Genomic DNA, 17887 nt, shown 5'->3' with positions numbered 1-17887 from the left:
TTTTACACATTTTGATTTCAAGGTACTTCTTACACATTTGGGCCCCTAAATTGCCAGGGCAGTATAACTACGCCACAAGTGACCCCATTTTGGAAAGAAGACACCCCAAGGTATTCCGTGGGGGGCACGGCGAGTTCCTAGAATTTTTTATTTTTTGTCACAATTTAGCGGAAAATGATGATTTTTCTTTTTTTTTTCTTTTTTCCTTACAAAGTCTCATATTCCACTAACTTGCGACAAAAAATAAAAAATTCTAGGAACTCGCCATGCCCCTCACGGAATACCTTGGGGTGTCTTCTTTCCAAAATAGGGTCACTTGTGGGGTAGTTATACTGCCCTGGCAATTTAGGGGCCCAAATGTGTGAGAAGAACTTTGCAATCAAAATGTGTAAAAAATGCCCTGCAAAATCCGAAAGGTGCACTTTGGAATATGTGCCCCTTTGCCCACCTTGGCAGCAAAAAAGTGTGACACATCTGGTATCGCCGTACTCAGGAGAAGTTGGGCAATGTGTTTTGGGGTGTCATTTTACATATACCCATGCTGGGTGAGAAAAATATCTTGGTCAAATGCCAACTTTGTATAAAAAAATTGGAAAAGTTGTCTTTTGCCAAGATATTTCTCTCACCCAGCATGGGTATATGTAAAATGACAGCCCAAAACACATTCCCCAACTTCTCCTGAGTACGGCGATACCAGATGTGTGACACTTTTTTGATGCCAAGGTGGGCAAAGGGGCACATATTCCAAAGTGCACCTTTCGGATTTCACCGGTCATTTTTTACACATTTTGATTGCAAAGTACTTCTCACACATTTGGGCCCCTAAATTGCCAGGGCAGTATAACTACGCCACAAGTGACCCCATTTTGGAAAGAAGACACCCCATGGTATTCCGTGAGGGGCATGGCGAGTTCCTAGAATTTTTTATTTTTTGTCGCAAGTTAGTGGAATATGAGACTTTGTAAGGAAAAAAGAGAAAAAAAAAAAAATCATAATTTTCCGCTAACTTGTGACAAAAAATATAAAATTCTAGGAACTCGCAGTGCCCCTCACGGAATACCTTAGGGTGTCTTCTTTCTAAAATGGGGTCACTTGTGGCGTAGTTATACTGCCCTGGCAATTTAGGGGCCCAAATGTGTGAGAAGAACTTTGCAATCAAAATGTGTAAAAAATGCCCTGCAAAATCCGAAAGGTGCACTTTGGAATATGTGCCCCTTTGCCCACCTTGGCAGCAAAAAAGTGTGACACATCTGGTATCGCCGTACTCAGGAGAAGTTGGGCAATGTGTTTTGGGGTGTCATTTTACATATACCCATGCTGGGTGAGAAAAATATCTTGGTCAAATGCCAACTTTGTATAAAAAAATGGGAAAAGTTGTCTTTTGCCAAGATATTTCTCTCACCCAGCATGGGTATATGTAAAATGACACCCAAAAACACATTCCCCAACTTCTCCTGAGTACGGCGATACCACATGTGTGACACTTTTTTGCTGCCAAGGTGGGCAAAGGGGCGCATATTCCAAAGTGCACCTTTCGGATTTCACCGGTCATTTCTTACACATTTTGATTGCAAAGTTCTTCTCACACATTTGGGCCCCTAAATTGCCAGGGCAGTATAACTACCCCACAAGTGACCCCATTTTGGAAAGAAGACACCCCAAGGTATTCTGTGAGGGGCATGGTGAGTTCCTAGAATTTTTTATTTTTTGTCGCAAGTTAGTGGAATATGAGACTTTGTAAGAAAAAAAAAAAAAAAAAAAAATCATCATCATTTTCCGCTAACTTGTGACAAAAAATAAAGAGTTCTATGAACTCACTATGCCCATCAGCGAATACCTTAGGGTGTCTACTTTCCGAAATGGGGTCATTTGTGGGGTAGTTATACTGTCTGGGCATTGTAGAACCTCAGGAAACATGACAGGTGCTCAGAAAATCAGAGCCGTTTCAAAAAGCGGAAATTCACATTTTTGTACCATAGTTTGTAAATGCTATAACTTTTACCCAAACCATTTTTTTTTTGCCCAAACATTTTTTTTTTATCAAAGACATGTAGAACTATAAATTTAGCGAAAAATTTATATATGGATGTCGTTTTTTTTGCAAAATTTCACAGCTGAAAGTGAAAAATGTCATTTTTTTGCAAAAAAATCGTTACATTTTGATTAATAACAAAAAAAGTAAAAATGTCAGCAGCAATAAAATACCACCAAATGAAAGCTCCATTAGTGAGAAGAAAAGGAGGTAAAATTCATTTGGGTGGTAAGTTGCATGACCGAGCGATAAACGGTGAAAGTAGTGTAGTGCCGAAGTGTAAAAAGTGCTCTGGTCATGAAGGGGGTTTCACCTAGCGGGGCTGAAGTGGTTAATCAGTATTTTTTGGAATCATGTATATGGAACCCCTTAATCACTATTTTGTAGAAGCAGGTACAGTCAGGTCCATAAATATTGAAATATTGACACAATTCTAACATTTTTTGTTCTATACACCACCACAATGGATTTGAAAAGAAACGAACAAGATGTGCTTTAACTGCAGACTGTCAGCTTTAATTTGAGGGAAGGAATTTTTATTCCCCTAAAGTGAGGAAAATTGGCTTCTACCTCACAGTTTTTTTTTTGCCTTCCTCTGGATCAACTTGCAGGATGACAGGCCGAACTGGATGGACAAATGTCTTTTTTCGGCCTTATGTACTATGTTACTATGTTACTATGTATTTACATCCAAATCAGGTGAACGGTGCAGGAATTACAACAGTTTGCATATGTGCCTCCCACTTGTTAAGGAACTAAAAGTAATGGGACATTATAATAATCACAAATTAAACTTTCACTTTTTAATACTTGGTTGTAAATCCTTTGCAGTCAATTACAGTCTAAAGTCTGGAACGCATAGACATCACCAGACGCTGGGTTTCATCCCTGGTGATGCTCTGCCAGGCCTCTACTGCAACTGTCTTCAGTTTCTGCTTGTTCTTGGGGCATTTTCCCCTCAGTTTTGTCTTCAGCAAGTGAAATGCATGCTCAATCGGATTCAGTTCAGATGATTGACTTGCATAACAGTCCACTTCTTTCCCTTAAAAAAACTGTTTGGTTGCTTTTGCAGTATACTTTGGGTCATTGTCCATCTGCACTGTGAAGTGCCGTCCAATGAGTTCTGAAGCATTTGGCTGAATATGAGCAGCTAATATTGTCCGAAACACTGCAGAATTCATTCTGCTGCTTTTGTCAGCAGTCGCATAATCAACAAATACAAGAGAACCAGTTCCATTGGCAGCCATACATGCCCACGCCATGACACTACCACCACCATGCTTCACTGATGAAGTGGTATGCTTAGGATCATGAGCAGTTCCTTTCCTTCTCAATAATCATCTCTTCTGGTACAAGTAGATCTTGGTCTCATCTGTCCATAGGATGTTGTGAAGGCTTTTTTAGATGTCGTTTGGCAAACTGTAATCTGGCCTTCCTGTTTTTGAGGCTCACCAATGGTTTACATCTTGTGGTGAACCCTCTGTATTCACTCTGGTGAAGTCTTCTCTTGATTGTTGGCTTGGACACACATACACCTACCTCCTGGAGAGTGTTCTTGATCTGGCCAACTGTTGTGAAGGGTGTTTTCTTCACCAGGGAAAGAATTCTTCGGTCATCCACCACAGTTGTTTTCCGTGGTCTTCTGGGTCTTTTGGTGTGGCTGAGCTTACTGGTGCGTTCCTTATTTTTAAGAATGTTCCAAACAGTTGTTTTGGCCACGCCTAATGTTTTTGCTATCTCTCTGATGGGTTTGTTTTGTTTTTTCAGCCTAATGATGGCTTGCTTCACTACTAGTCACAGTAATTCCTACACCATTCACCTGATGTGGATGTAAATATCCTTAAATTAAAGCTGACAGTCTGCAGTTAAAGCACATCTTGTTCGTTTCATTTCAAATCCATTGTGGTGGTGTATAGAGCCAAAAATGTTAGAATTGTGTCGATGTCCCAATATTTATGGAACTGACTGTATATCGCACCCCTCAATCAGTATTTTGTGGAAGCCAGTGTATCGCAGGCCTAAATCAATATTTGGTGGAAGCAGGTATATAGAACCCCTTAATCAGTATTTTTTAGAAGTAGGTATATAGAACAGCTTAATCATTATTTTGTAGAAGCAGGTATATCGTATCCCTCAAATAGTAATCTGTGGAAAAAGGTATATAAAACCCTGAAACAATATTTGGTGGAAGCAGGTATATCACACCCCTCAATCAGTATTTTGTAGAAGCTGGTTTATTGCAGGCCTCAATCAATATTAGGTGAAAACCGGTATCTCCCACCCCTCAATCAGTATTTTGTGGAAGCCGCTGTATCGCAGGCCTCAATCAATATTTGGTTGAAGCAGGTATATCACACCCCTCAATCAGTATTTTGTGGAAGCAGATATATTGCACCCCTCAATCTGTATTTTGTAGAAGCAGGTATATTGCACCCCTTAATCAGTATTTTGTGGAAGCAGGTATATCACACCCCTCAATCAGTATTTTGTGGAAACAGGTATATAAAACACCTGAATCCATATTTGAAGGAAGCAGGTACATAGCACCCCTCAATCTGTATTTTGTGGAAGCAGGTATATCAAACACCTTAATCAGTATTTCATAGAAGCAGGTATATCGAACCCCTCAATCAGTATTTTGTGGGAGCAGGTATATCGCACTCCATAATCAGTATTTTGTTGAAGCAGGTATATAGAACCCCTTAATCAGTATTTTGTAGAAGCAGGTATATCGAACCCCTCAATCAGTATTTTGTGGGAGCAGGTATATCACACTCCATAATCAGTATTTTGTTGAAGCAGGTATATAGAACCCCTTAATCAGTATTTTGTAGAAGCAGGTTTATCGCATCCCTCAATCAGTATTTTGTGGAAACAAGTATATAGAAACACTTAATCAGTATTTTATAGAAGCAGATATATCGCACCCCTCAATCAGTATTTTGTGGGAGCAGGTATATCGCACCCCATAATCAGTATTTTGTTGAAGCAGGTATATAGAACCCCTTAATCAGTATTTTGTAGAAGCAGGTTTATCGCACATCATCAATCAGTATTTTGTGGAAACAAGTATATAGAACCCCTGAAGCAATATTTGGTGGAAGCAGATATATCGCACCCCTCAATCAGTAATTTGTGGAAGCAGGTATATCGCACCCATAATCAGTATTTTGTGGAAGCAGGTATATAGAACCCCTTAATCAGTATTTTGTAGAAGCAGGTTTATCGCATCCATCAATCAGTATTTTGAGGAAACAAGTATATAGAACCCCTGAAGCAATATTTGGTGGAAGCAGATATATCGCACCCCTCAATTAGTATTTTGTGGAAGCAGGTATATCGCACCCATAATCAGTATTTTGTGGAAGCAGGTATATCAAAGCCCTTAATCAGTATTTTGTGGAAGCAGATATATCGCACCCCTCAATCAGTATTTTGTGGAAACAGGTATATAGAACCCCTGAATAAATATTTAGTGGAAGCAGGTATATCGCACCCCTTATTCAGTTTTTTTTGGAAGCTGGTGTATCGCAGGCTTCAATCAATATTTGGTGGAAGCAGGTATATCACACCCCTTTATCAGTATTTTGTGGGAGCTGGTGTATCGCAGGCTTCAATCAATATTTGGTGGAAGCAGGTATATCGCACCCCTTTATCAGTATTTTGTGGGAGCAGGTATATTGAACTTCTTAATTAGTATTTTATAGAAGCAGGTATATCACACCCCTCATTAAGTAGCACCCCTCATTAAGTATTTTGTGGAAGCAGGTATATCGCACCCCTCAATCTGTATTTTGTGGAAGCAGGTATATCGCACTTCTCAATCAGTATTTTGTGGAAGCAGGCATATAGAAAGAACTCCTTAATCAGTATTTTGTAAAAGCAGGCATATCGCACCCCTCAATCAGCATTTTGAGGAAACATGTATATAGTACCCCTGAATCAATATTTGGTGGAAGTAGGTATATTGCATCCCTCAATCAGTATTTTGTTGAAGCAGGTATGTCAAACCTTTTCATCTGTATTTTGTGGAAGCAGGTATATTGCACCCCTCAATTAATATTTTGTGAAAGCAGGTATATCAAACCCCTTAATCAGTATTTTGTGGAAGCAGGTATATTCCACCCCTCAATATGTATTTTGTGGAAGCAAGTATGTCAATCCCCATAATCAATATTTTGCGGAAGCAGGTATATCACACTTCTCAATCAGTATTTTTTGGAAGCAGGCATATAGAACCCCTCAATCAGTATTTTGTGAAAGCCAGTGTATCGCAGGCCTCAATCAGTATTTTGTGGAAGCAGGTATATAGAACCCCTTAATCGGTATTTTGTAGAAGCAGGTATATTGCACCCCTCAATTAGTATTTTGTGAAAACAGGTATACAGAACACCTGAATCAATATTTAGTGTAAGCAGGTATATCGCATCCCTCAATCAGTATTTTGTTGAAGCAGATATAGCAAACCCCTTAATCAGTATTTTGTGGAAGAAGGTTTATCAAACCCCTTAATAAGTATTTTGTGGAAGCAGGTATATTGCACCCCTTAATCAGTATTTTTTGGAAGAAGGTACAGTACAGACCAAAAGTTTGGACACACCTTCTCATTCAAAGAGTTTTCTTTATTTTCATGACTATGAAAATTGTAGATTCACACTAAAGGCATCAAAACTATGAATTAACACGTGGAATTATATACATAACAAAAAAGTGTGAAACAACTGAAAATATGTCATATTCTAGGTTCTTCAAAGTAGCCACCTTTTGCTTTGATTACTGCTTTGCACACTCTTGATGAGCTTCAAGAGGTAGTCACCTGAAATGGTCTTCCAACAGTCTTGAAGGAGTTCCCAGAGATGCTTAGCACTTGTTGGCCCTTTTGCCTTCACTCTGCGGTCCAGCTCACTCCAAACCATTTCGATTGGGTTCAGGTCCGGTGACTGTGGAGTCCAGGTCATCTGGCGCAGCACCCCATCACTCTCCTTCATGGTCAAATAGCCCTTACACAGCCTGGAGGTGTGTTTGGGGTCATTGTCCTGTTGAAAAATAAATGATGGTCCAACTAAACGCAAACCGGATGGAATAGCATGCCGCTGCAAGATGCTGTGGTAGCCATGCTGGTTCAGTATGCCTTCAATTTTGAATAAATCCCCAACAGTGTCACCAGCAAAGCACCCCCACACCATCACACCTCCTCCTCCATGCTTCACGGTGGGAACCAGGCATGTAGAGTCCATCCGTTCAACTTTTCTGCGTCGCACAAAGACACGGTGGTTGGGACCAAAGATCTCAAATTTGGACTCATCAGACCAAAGCACAGATTTCCACTGGTCTAATGTCCATTCCTTGTTTTCTTTAGCCCAAACAAGTCTCTTCTGCTTGTTGCCTGTCCTTAGCAGTGGTTTCCTAGCAGATATTCTACCATGAAGGCCTGATTCACACAGTCTGCGATCTTCTTCCTCCGGCTGTCGGCTGTGCTCTGTGAACCGGAGCGTACAGCGTGAGGTCACAGAGCGCCCTCACACTGTGTGCAGCTTTCACAGCTGACAGCAGAGGACCAGGAAGTGGTGAGTACAGAGCTTTCACCGCTTCCTGGTCCTCCGGTACTAATGAGCGCTTCTATAATGGAAGTGCTCATTAGTATTCGCAGTGGCATTTTTCCCCCATTTTGAGGGGGGGGGGGGAGTGCGTTTTATGGGGCAGTGGCCAGCAGGGCTGAAGAGGCAGCTGCCCCTTTTGCCCTGCGTTAAAGACGGACCTGGGTGTATCGCAGGCCTCAATCAATATTTGGTGGAAGCAGGTATATCGCACCCCTCAATCAGTATTTTGTAGAAGCAGGTATATCGCACCCCTCAATCAGTTTTTTTGGGGACAACAGGTATATCACACCCGTTGCAAATAGTTGTGCCAATAGCGTTTGTCCCTCTGTATAGCAGCAGAACAGCAACTGCTGCACAATACAAATGCACTATAATATACTTTCTATGTTAGAAAGTATATTATACATATATCACACCCCTCAGTATATCACACCTATCGATAGCACACCTATACCAGTCCTTAAAAGGACTTTTGTGGCCCTATTAGCTAGCGTTTGGTGTCCCTAACAGCCTTTCCCTGCTCCACAATGCAACCTCTCCCTACACTGGCAAAACACAGAATGTAAAATGGCTGCCAGATCCGGTTCTGTTATAGGGTGGAGGTGTGTCCATGTGCTGAAATGTCTGAATTGGCTGTCCTGTCCCACCTGATGGATGTGTCATGAGTCAAAGTTCGGCACAATGCAAAAAAAAATTGCGCATGCGAACATTGCCATATGTTTACATCTTCCGCGAGCAAAGTTTGCGACGAAACGACCGCCGGGCGAACCGCAAGGCCATCCCTAATGGCTCTCCTTTCCTTCTGACCACTGCCATGTGCCCATAGAGTAGTTTATCGCCACATATGGGATATTTCTGCAAACTGCAGAATCAGAGTAAGGCCTCTTGCACATGACCGTATGTATTTTGCGGTCTGAAAAAACGGATCTGCAAAAATACAGATGACATCCGTGTGCATTCTGAATTTTGCGGAATGGAACAGCTGGCCCCTAATAGAACAGCACTCTCCTTGTCCGTAATGCAGACAAGAATAGGACATGTTCTATTTTTTTTGCAGAACAGAATGCACATGGAGTACCTTCCAGTAAAAAAGAGAAAGGTCCAGCTTCCAAATAACGTGGAATCTTAATTATTCAGTGCAATAAAACCATGTACATCCAGGTCTACACGTTTCGGATCTTTGACAATATAGATTCTTACATATATCAGAAACGTGTCTGCAGATTCTGGTTTTTAAACTGTTAGAAGTGCAGCCGAGGAGGTTATGTTATGCAATACACTACAAACGTAGTGTTGCAATTAATGTATTGTTTGATACCAAAAGTTTTATTGTAAGCAGTTCAACAAACATGGTCACCAACCTGCATGAATGTGCAGCAGGTACAAATTTTGTGACCACACTTGAAGCTGCCAATGAATCTCAGCCAAATGGCTACGCTAGCCTCTGTGAACATAGAGGGACTCACCCTGTTACCTAGGGTGGCCGTTTTACGTGCAATACATTTAGTGCCCCCAGAGACGACTCTAGACTTTGTGAGACCTTAGGCGAAACTCAAACATTAAGCCCCCGCGAAGATCGTTGGGATGCCCGTGTTTTCCCCCATACGGCACCCCAACCCATACTGCCTCACTTTGCGGTTTATACTTCTTCCTGGATGAGTTGTTCACTGCTGAATACTGCTTCTCCTGATTCCTCAGATAAGTATTTTTTCTTTTATTTGTGTTTCCTTGCTGTCTTGATTGTAGGTGACCCTGACTCCGTCCGTATTAAGTGCAGGCAGCCGGTGGTCTTGTCCCCTCACTATTATAGGGTTTTCAGGTGTCACATAGTATAAGGTACGTGGGCATGCAATTGTCTACCATAAAGACCTTTGCATGGGTATGGCAGTCAGGGAGAGCTCTAGGGTTTTATAGGGCTCACCCAAATGCTCCTTAGTTTGGGATCAAACCAGTCGGATGTTTATTTATAAGTTCCAGCTATCTGCAACACCATCCGTGACAGTAATTTGCCCGCGACACTGCCCCTATTAAGTAATTTGCCCGCCACACTGCCCCCATTAAGTAATTTACCCCCCACAATGCCTCCATTAATCTGCCCCCCACACTGCCCCATCATGTAATTTGCCCGCCTCACTGCCCCCATTAAGTAATTTGCCCGCCACACTGCCCCATCATGTAATTTGCTCCCACACTGCCCCATTAAGTAATTTTCCCCCACACTGCCCCCATTAAGTAATTTTCCCCCCACACTGCCCCCATTAAGTAATTTGCCCCCCACACTGCCCCATCATGTAATTTGCCCCCCACACTGCCCCATCATGTAATTTCCCCCCCACACTGCCCCATCATGTAATTTCCCCACCACACTGCCCCATCATGTAATTTGCCCCCCATACTGCCCCATCATGTAATTTGCCCCCACACTGCCCCATCATGTAATTTGCCCGCCACACTGCCCCATCATGTAATTTGCCCGCCACACTGCCCCATCATGTAATTTGCCCGCCACACTGCCCCATCATGTAATTTGCCCGCCACACTGCCCCATTAAGTAATTTGCCCCCCACACTGCCCCATTAAGTAATTTGTCCGCCACACTGCCCCATCATGTAATTTGCCCGCCACACTGCCCCATTAAGTAATTTGTCCGCCACACTGCCACCATCATGTAATTTGCCCCCCACACTGCCCCATCATGAAATTTGCCCCCCACACTGCCCCATCATGAAATTTGCCCCCCACACTGCCCCATCATGAAATTTGCCCCCCACACTGCCCCATCATGAAATTTGCCCCCCACACTGCCCCATCATGAAATTTGCCCCCCACACTGCCCCATCATGAAATTTGCCCCCCACACTGCCCCATCATGAAATTTGCCCCCCACACTGCCCCATCATGAAATTTGCCCCATCATGAAATTTGCCCCCCACACTGCCCCATCATGAAATTTGCCCCCCACACTGCCCCATCATGAAATTTGCCCCCCACACTGCCCCATCATGAAATTTGCCCCCCACACTGCCCCATCATGAAATTTGCCCCCCACACTGCCCCATCATGAAATTTGCCCCCACACTGCCCCATCATGAAATTTGCCCCCCACACTGCCCCATCATGAAATTTGCCCCCCACACTGCCCCATCATGAAATTTGCCCCCCACACTGCCCCATCATGAAATTTGCCCCCCACACTGCCCCCATCACGAAATTTGCCCCCCACACTGCCCCCATCATGAAATTTGCCCCCCACACTGCCCCCATTAAGTAATTTGCCCGCCACACTGTCCCATTAAGTAATTTGCCCGCCACACTGTCCCATTAAGTAATTTGCCCACCACACTGCCCCCATTAAGTAATTTGCCCTCCACACTGCCCCATTAAGTAATTTCCCCCCACACTGTCCCATTACGTAATTTGCTCCTCACACTGACCCCCATTAAGTAATTTGCCCCCCACACTGCCCCATTAGGTTATTTGCCCCCACACTGCCCCATTAAGTAATTTGCCCCCACACTCCCCCATTAAGTAATTTGCCCCCACATTGCCCCCCATTAAGTAATTTACCCCCCACACTTCCCCCATTAATTTGCCCGCCACACTGCCTCACAAATTTACCCACACACTAGTGCCTCATATTATGTAATTTGCCGCCCACCTTGTACTCAACAAGGACATCCAGGAACATCCTGGCAGAGATACATCTGGACCTGCTGGACGTTTTAAGTCATCCGGTGGTCTGCAAGTAGTTAAAGTGAAAATTCAGAGCGCAACCCCGTCATGCTGGGCGTAATCCCACGAGACCCGTGACCTCCCGCGGTGGGTCTCGCGGGATTATGCGCCGCAGGACGGGGTTGCGCTCTGAAGTGACTGAATTCATGACCATGCGGCGCAGCAGCCTGGCCCTGGCAGATCAGTGGACAAGTAGAACAGCATTCGGGACACTGGAGCTCAAGCCCCGAATGTTTGGACTTAAGGATGTTCCCACCCGACACCCCCGCAAGTGTGTCGGGCCAGAGCGAGGCCCCCACCAGCGCGAGGCCTTAAGCGGCGGCCTAAGTGGTCTAATGGAAGAGCCGCCTCTGAGTGCCCCCACCAATGATATTAGACCATTGACTATCAGTGTGCAGGACTGACAAATGTTTAGTCACAATCTGGTAAATGAGAGAAAATTCAAGGCTGTAATTGGTGACAAAGACCGGAGTCGATTTTATTAGTCCTGCACATCGAATTTTTGTGGGTAAGGTACGAACAATTTGAGAAAAAAATCAAATCGACTCTGGAGATATTGGCTACACTTTCTCTTGTTTGCTGCAATAAAACACTGGAGTATTTTCGATCATGAAGTCGATTGGCAACTGCATCCAATTCCATGCGACATGCCCGATCCACAGAGCAATTGAGTATAGTGCGAATAAATTGCCCTTTGAGAATATTTTTTACTACATGCGGTGGATGACAGGATGTCGCATGCAGGATGATGTTGCCCGCTGTATCTTTATGATAAGTATGAGTGGTCACCGAATTATCCCCACTATTTCCAAATAAAAGAAGATCTAGAAATGGAATGGTGGAGGCATCATGATGAAGAGTATATTTTACTGCATGTATTATTATTGAGGAAATCTCCCAGGAGAGGCACGGCCGCCACACCGCCCAACCAAACAAACAGAAGGTCGTCGATATAGCGACCGTACCACTCCAAGGAGGCCCCCTATGCGTTTGAATGTGAAAAAAGATGATAATGCTCCCACCAAGCCATATAGATATTGGCAAGAGAAGGGGAGAATCTCACTCCTATGGAAACTCCTGTAAGTTGGAGAAAGAAACGGTGATCAAACATAAAAAAATTATGTTGCAGCAAAAACATGACTACTTGACAGATAAAATCTTGAAAAACAGGAGAAAATTTGGCGTAGATTCCAAGGAACCATCCTGAAACCTATCTAATGCATCAGTACGTGATTGAATGCAGCAATCTAGACCTTGCTCCGAACATGTTTTTTCACATGATTTTGCACATAGTTTTGTGACACATAACCATAATTTTTATCCTATTTAATCACGTAAACCTGCATTGGATAGGTTTCAGGAGCTGGTTGAATGGCATCTATTTGCTTTGGAGGCCTCTGTTCACTCTTCCAGTGTGAACAGGCACTCCAATAATCTCACTCATCATGAGCGGCTTGCGCTCCATGAATTCGAGCAGTTGTCCGACATTGTTACTAAGCGGGCTGATAAGGGGAGTGCTGTGGTAATCCTGGACGAGCTCATTTATAAATCTCAAAATCTAGCTATGCTAGAAGATACCAATAGGGTATTAGAGAGTTTGTACATGATCCCAAACCCCTTTATCAACAGGAACTCCTTTCTATTTTGTCTAAGGGCCTTCAACAGGGCTTCTTGGATCAGAGGCAATTTGATTACATTTTTGTCCCTCGTCCGATTATTCCCATATTTCATTCCCTCCCAAAAATTCACAAGAAAGGTTTCCCTCCACCTATGCGCCTGATAGTGTCGGGCATCGGCTCATTTTCGGAGAGATTATCAGCTTGGGTAGACAGCATTTTACAGCCGTTGGTCTAGTGCATTCCTAGCTTCCTAAAATACACAAGGGCAGTTCTCCAAGCATTTCATGATTATCATTGATTGAATCACAGCTGATGTCACGTCGCTGTGCACTGTTATTCCTCACGATCTAGCCATTGTTTCATTGCAATGGTTCCTTGGAATCTACGCCGACTTTTCTCATGTTTTTTTAAGATTTCATCTGTCAAGTAGTCATGTTTTTGCTGCAACATTATTTTTTTTATGTTTGATCACCGTTTCTTTCTCCAACTTACAGGAGTTTCCATGGGAGCGAGATTCTCCCCTTCTCTTGCCAATATCTATATGGCTTGGTGTGAGCATTATCATCTTTTTTCACATTCAAACCCATGGGGGACCTCCTTGGAGTGGTACAGTTGCTACATCGACGACCTGCTGTTGGTTTGGTTGGGCGGTGTGGCGGCTGTGCCTCTCCTGGGAGATTTCCTCAATAATAATACATGCGGTTTAAAATGTACTCTTCATCATGATGCCTCCACCATTCCATTTCTAGATCTTCTTTCGTTTGGTAATAGTGAGGCTAATTCGGTGACCACTCATACTTATTGTAACGGATCTCCTGGCACCCCGACCAGGTACCTCCGTCGATGGATGCTCCTAGCCCTTTCCGAGGACTCCAAGCACTCCACTTGACACCATAACCGCCACAGACCCCACGAACCGCCGAAGCTTGGTTGAGGTCTCGCCGTCTCCTACCCACCCTGGACCTACGACAAGGCTCCAGGCTCCAGTGGGGGAACCTCTCCTAAATCCAGAGAGCAGGAACAGCTCTTACAAGAGCTAGGAGTTATAGCCAGGGGAGTATAGCAAATCTTCAGCGTATAGCAATCCCCCAGTGTTGATCAGTTACCCAAACACCAGCCTCAACATGATAAAGGGTAAAACAGGAACTCTTTATTGAACACACAGCATTGACTTATATACACATGACATACTGAGGACATGACATAGCAGCCAATCCTGTACAGTTTAAACACAAAACAAACCCTATTCAACAAACACACTGGCATTGTCTTTGACGCAATCCACAATGAACATGCAAACAGATATCTTCACCCCCTCCATAATGAATGAATGGGAAGAGGAGACGCATGTGATAGGATTATCTCCTGAGTGTATCATAGGACATGTTCTATTTTTTTTGCAGAACAGAATGCACATGGAGTACCTTCAATTTTTTTTTGCGGACCCATTGAAATTAACAGTAAAAAAGAGAAAGGTCCAGCTTCCAAATAACGTGGAATCTTTTAATTATTCAGTGCAATAAAACCATGTACATCCAGGTCTACACGTTTCGGATCTTTGACAATATAGATTCTTACATATATCAGAAAAGTGTCTGCAGATTCTGGTTTTTAAACTGTTAGAAGTGCAGCCGAGGAGGCAGCACCAAAATACAAGTTATGCAATACACTACAAACGTAGTGTTGCAATAATGTATTGTTTGATATGAAAAGTTTTATTGGAAGCAGTTGAACAAACATGGTCACCAACAGGGTGAGTCCCTCTATGTTCACAGAGGCTAGCGCTATACAACCCACTTGGCTGAGATTCATTGCCAGCTTCAAGTGTGGTCACAAAATTTATACCTGCTGCACATTCATGCAGGTTGGTGACCATGTTTGTTCAACTGCTTCCAATAAAACGACCAGTTGCCGTATTGTGGACCGCATTTGCGGATCCACAATACACGGGTGCCGTTCCGTGGGCATTCCGCATCACGGATTCGGACCCATTCACTTCAGTGGGTCCGCAAATCGAGAGATGCGGAATCGTGCGGAACGGAGGCCTTAGGCCTCTTCCACACGAACGTATTTTCTTACCATGTCCGTGCTATTTTTTTTGCAGACTGTATACGGAACCATTCATTTTAATGAGTCTGCAAAAAAAACGGAAGCTACTCCGTCCGCATTCCGTTTCCGTTCCACCAAAAAATAGAACATGTCCTATTATTGTCCGCATTACGGAGAAGGATAGTACTGTTCTATTAGGGGCCAGCTGTCCCGTTCCACAAAATATGGAATGCACACGGATGTCATCCGTATATTTTGCAGATCCGTTTTTTGCGGACCGCAAAATACATACGGTCGTGTGCAAGAGGCCTTAAAAGTTGAGAAATTCAAATTATGAATTTTTCCAAATTTTTGGTAAATTTTGGATTATTTGAATAAATACAGGTAAAATATATTGACTCAAATTTACCACAGTCATGAAGTAGAATGTGTCACAAGAAAACAATCTCAGAACGGCTTGGATAAGTGAAAGCGTTCCAAAGTTATTACCGCATAAAGTGACACGTCGGATTTGCAAAAACTGGTTGGGCAGGAAGGTGAAAACTGGCCCGGGGTAGAAAGGGTTAATAACTATGCAAAGAAAAGACAAACATTCAAAACAATAAAAAAAAAAACATGAGACAATCAGTAATATAAATGCCATAATGATAATGTGAAAATTAAATGAAAGTGCAGAACACTGCAAAAAACAATAAATAATGTCTCACAAAATGTGCAGTGGGGATTCCCCTAGCAGCTTCTTCAGGGATCGGGTGCTGGAGGGCGATACGTGTGGGGTCTCTCCTATCCCCACAGCGCATGTTTTGTAAGACTTTATTTATTGTTTGTTTTTTTTTTGTTCGTTTTTTTTGCTGTCCTGCTCTTTCATTTCATTTTCACATTATCATTTTGTTATGCTGTCTGCCAACCCTGTGCTCTGGTGAACTCTCGCGCCGTTCAGCATTCGGCGCAGGCACGGTGAGGGAAAGACGCTCATAGGGTAATTAGCATATTATAGAAGTTATATTTCTGGAGTAACGGGGGCATAGATAAAAGTAGGAATAGGCTAGTTAGGTTTAGCTGACATCGGCACATCGCTAATGTCAGCTAGCTTAATAGGGTTAAATCTGGTGACAAAACCGCTTTAACGTTTGTCTGCTTGTCTTTTTTTAGTATAATTTTGGTGTGCTTTCAGCTCCTGTGTACTTTGGGGCACATTTATCAAGCTCGCCTCGCCTGGCAGGCGTATTTGCTTCACCTGTTAATGTTTTGATGAATATTTATAAATCACTTCATGGTTGAACTTGATGGACGTTTGTCTTTTTTCAACCGTATTAGGCCTCATGCACACGACCGTTCCGTTTTTTGCGGTCCGCACCTGTGTGCCTTCCGCAATTTGTGGAACGGAACAGGCGGCCGTCAATATAAATGCCTATTCTTGTTCGCAAAGGCGCGGACAAGAATAGGACATGTTATTTTTTTTTTTTGCGGAGCAACGGATGCGGACAGCACACGGAGTGCTGTCCGCATCTTTTGCGGCCCCATTGAAGTGAATGGGTCCGCTTCCGAGCCGCCAAAACGGCGGCTCGGATGCAGACCCAAACAACGGCCGTGTGCATGAGGCCTTAACTATGTAAATTAGACGAGGCATACCGCAATTAGTCTGACCTCTAGTAGTTCTTTATCAGTACGACAGGTTCCTATTTAGGCTTCGTTCACATCACCGTTCAGCCTTTCCGTTTAGGAGCAGGAGAACGGAAAGGACGGAGAAGGCACATTACTGAGCCAAACGGAGCCCACGGGGGGCCCCAAAGGCTATAATGGGGTCCGTTAGGTTTCCGCTCAGAAGATGATTTTGAAGCGGAGACAAAAGTCCTGTGCGCACAACCTTTGTCTCCGCTCCAAAATCATCTTCTGAGCGGAAACATAACGGACCCCATTATAGTCTATGGGGTCCTAAGGGCTCCGTTATGTGCCTTCTCCGTCCTTTTCGTTCGGAAAGGCTGAACGGTGATGTGAACGAAGCCTAAGACTGGTAGAATTTGTATGTGCATGAAAATATTAGGCAAGTGAGCTGAAAGTAGGCGCACGCACATGAAAGGGGGAATTTTTAAGCAAAATGTGGCAAAACTCACCACCTAAAACCAATAAAGAAAAATATGCCAGCCCTGGAGTGGAAATTAGACTATTTCTGCAACTAAATCAGGCACAAAGTAAGGCGCACCTACATAAATAGGTCAGAAAATAGGCGCAAAAGTTAGAAAACTTCTGAATTAGGGCTCATGCACATGACCGTTGTTGTTTTGCGGTCCGTTTTTCACGGATCCGTTGTTCTGCATCTAAAGGTTTTTCTTTTCTCTGATTTAAGTCCTTCCGTTCCGTTATTCCACAAAACATATCATATGGTTTCCGTATGCGATCAGTTATTTTGCGGATCGGAAACTGAAACAGTAGCTTATTTATCACCAAACACATGAACAATATGGGCTGGGCATAGCATTTCTACAGTGTGGATCCGCAAAATACGGATGACATACGGATGTGTTCTGTGTGCATTCCGTATTTTTTGCAAACAAATTGAATTGAATGGGGCCTTGGATTGTGTTGCGCGGCCGTGAACGGTCCGTGGTATGATGGCCTGGATTCCTGCTGACAGCAGGGGCGCACGGCGTCATAGCAACCAATTTTTAAACTTTAAAACACGGATCCGAAGTTGGCTTTGGTACCGGCTGGTACCTAGCTACCGAAGATGACTTTGGATCCATGTTTTAAAATGGTTTTAAAGTTTAAAAATCAGATCCTGAAGTTATTCACCGGAGTCCCGCGAGACTTCGGGAATAACGAATTTGTCTCACCAGGAGCCCATACATTTGAAT

This window comes from Bufo gargarizans, chromosome 3 (genome assembly GCF_014858855.1).
Source record: "Bufo gargarizans isolate SCDJY-AF-19 chromosome 3, ASM1485885v1, whole genome shotgun sequence".
Taxonomy (NCBI): Eukaryota; Metazoa; Chordata; class Amphibia; order Anura; family Bufonidae; genus Bufo; species Bufo gargarizans.
The sequence above is the reverse complement of the archived record's forward strand: the minus strand, read 5'-3'. Positions refer to the sequence as shown.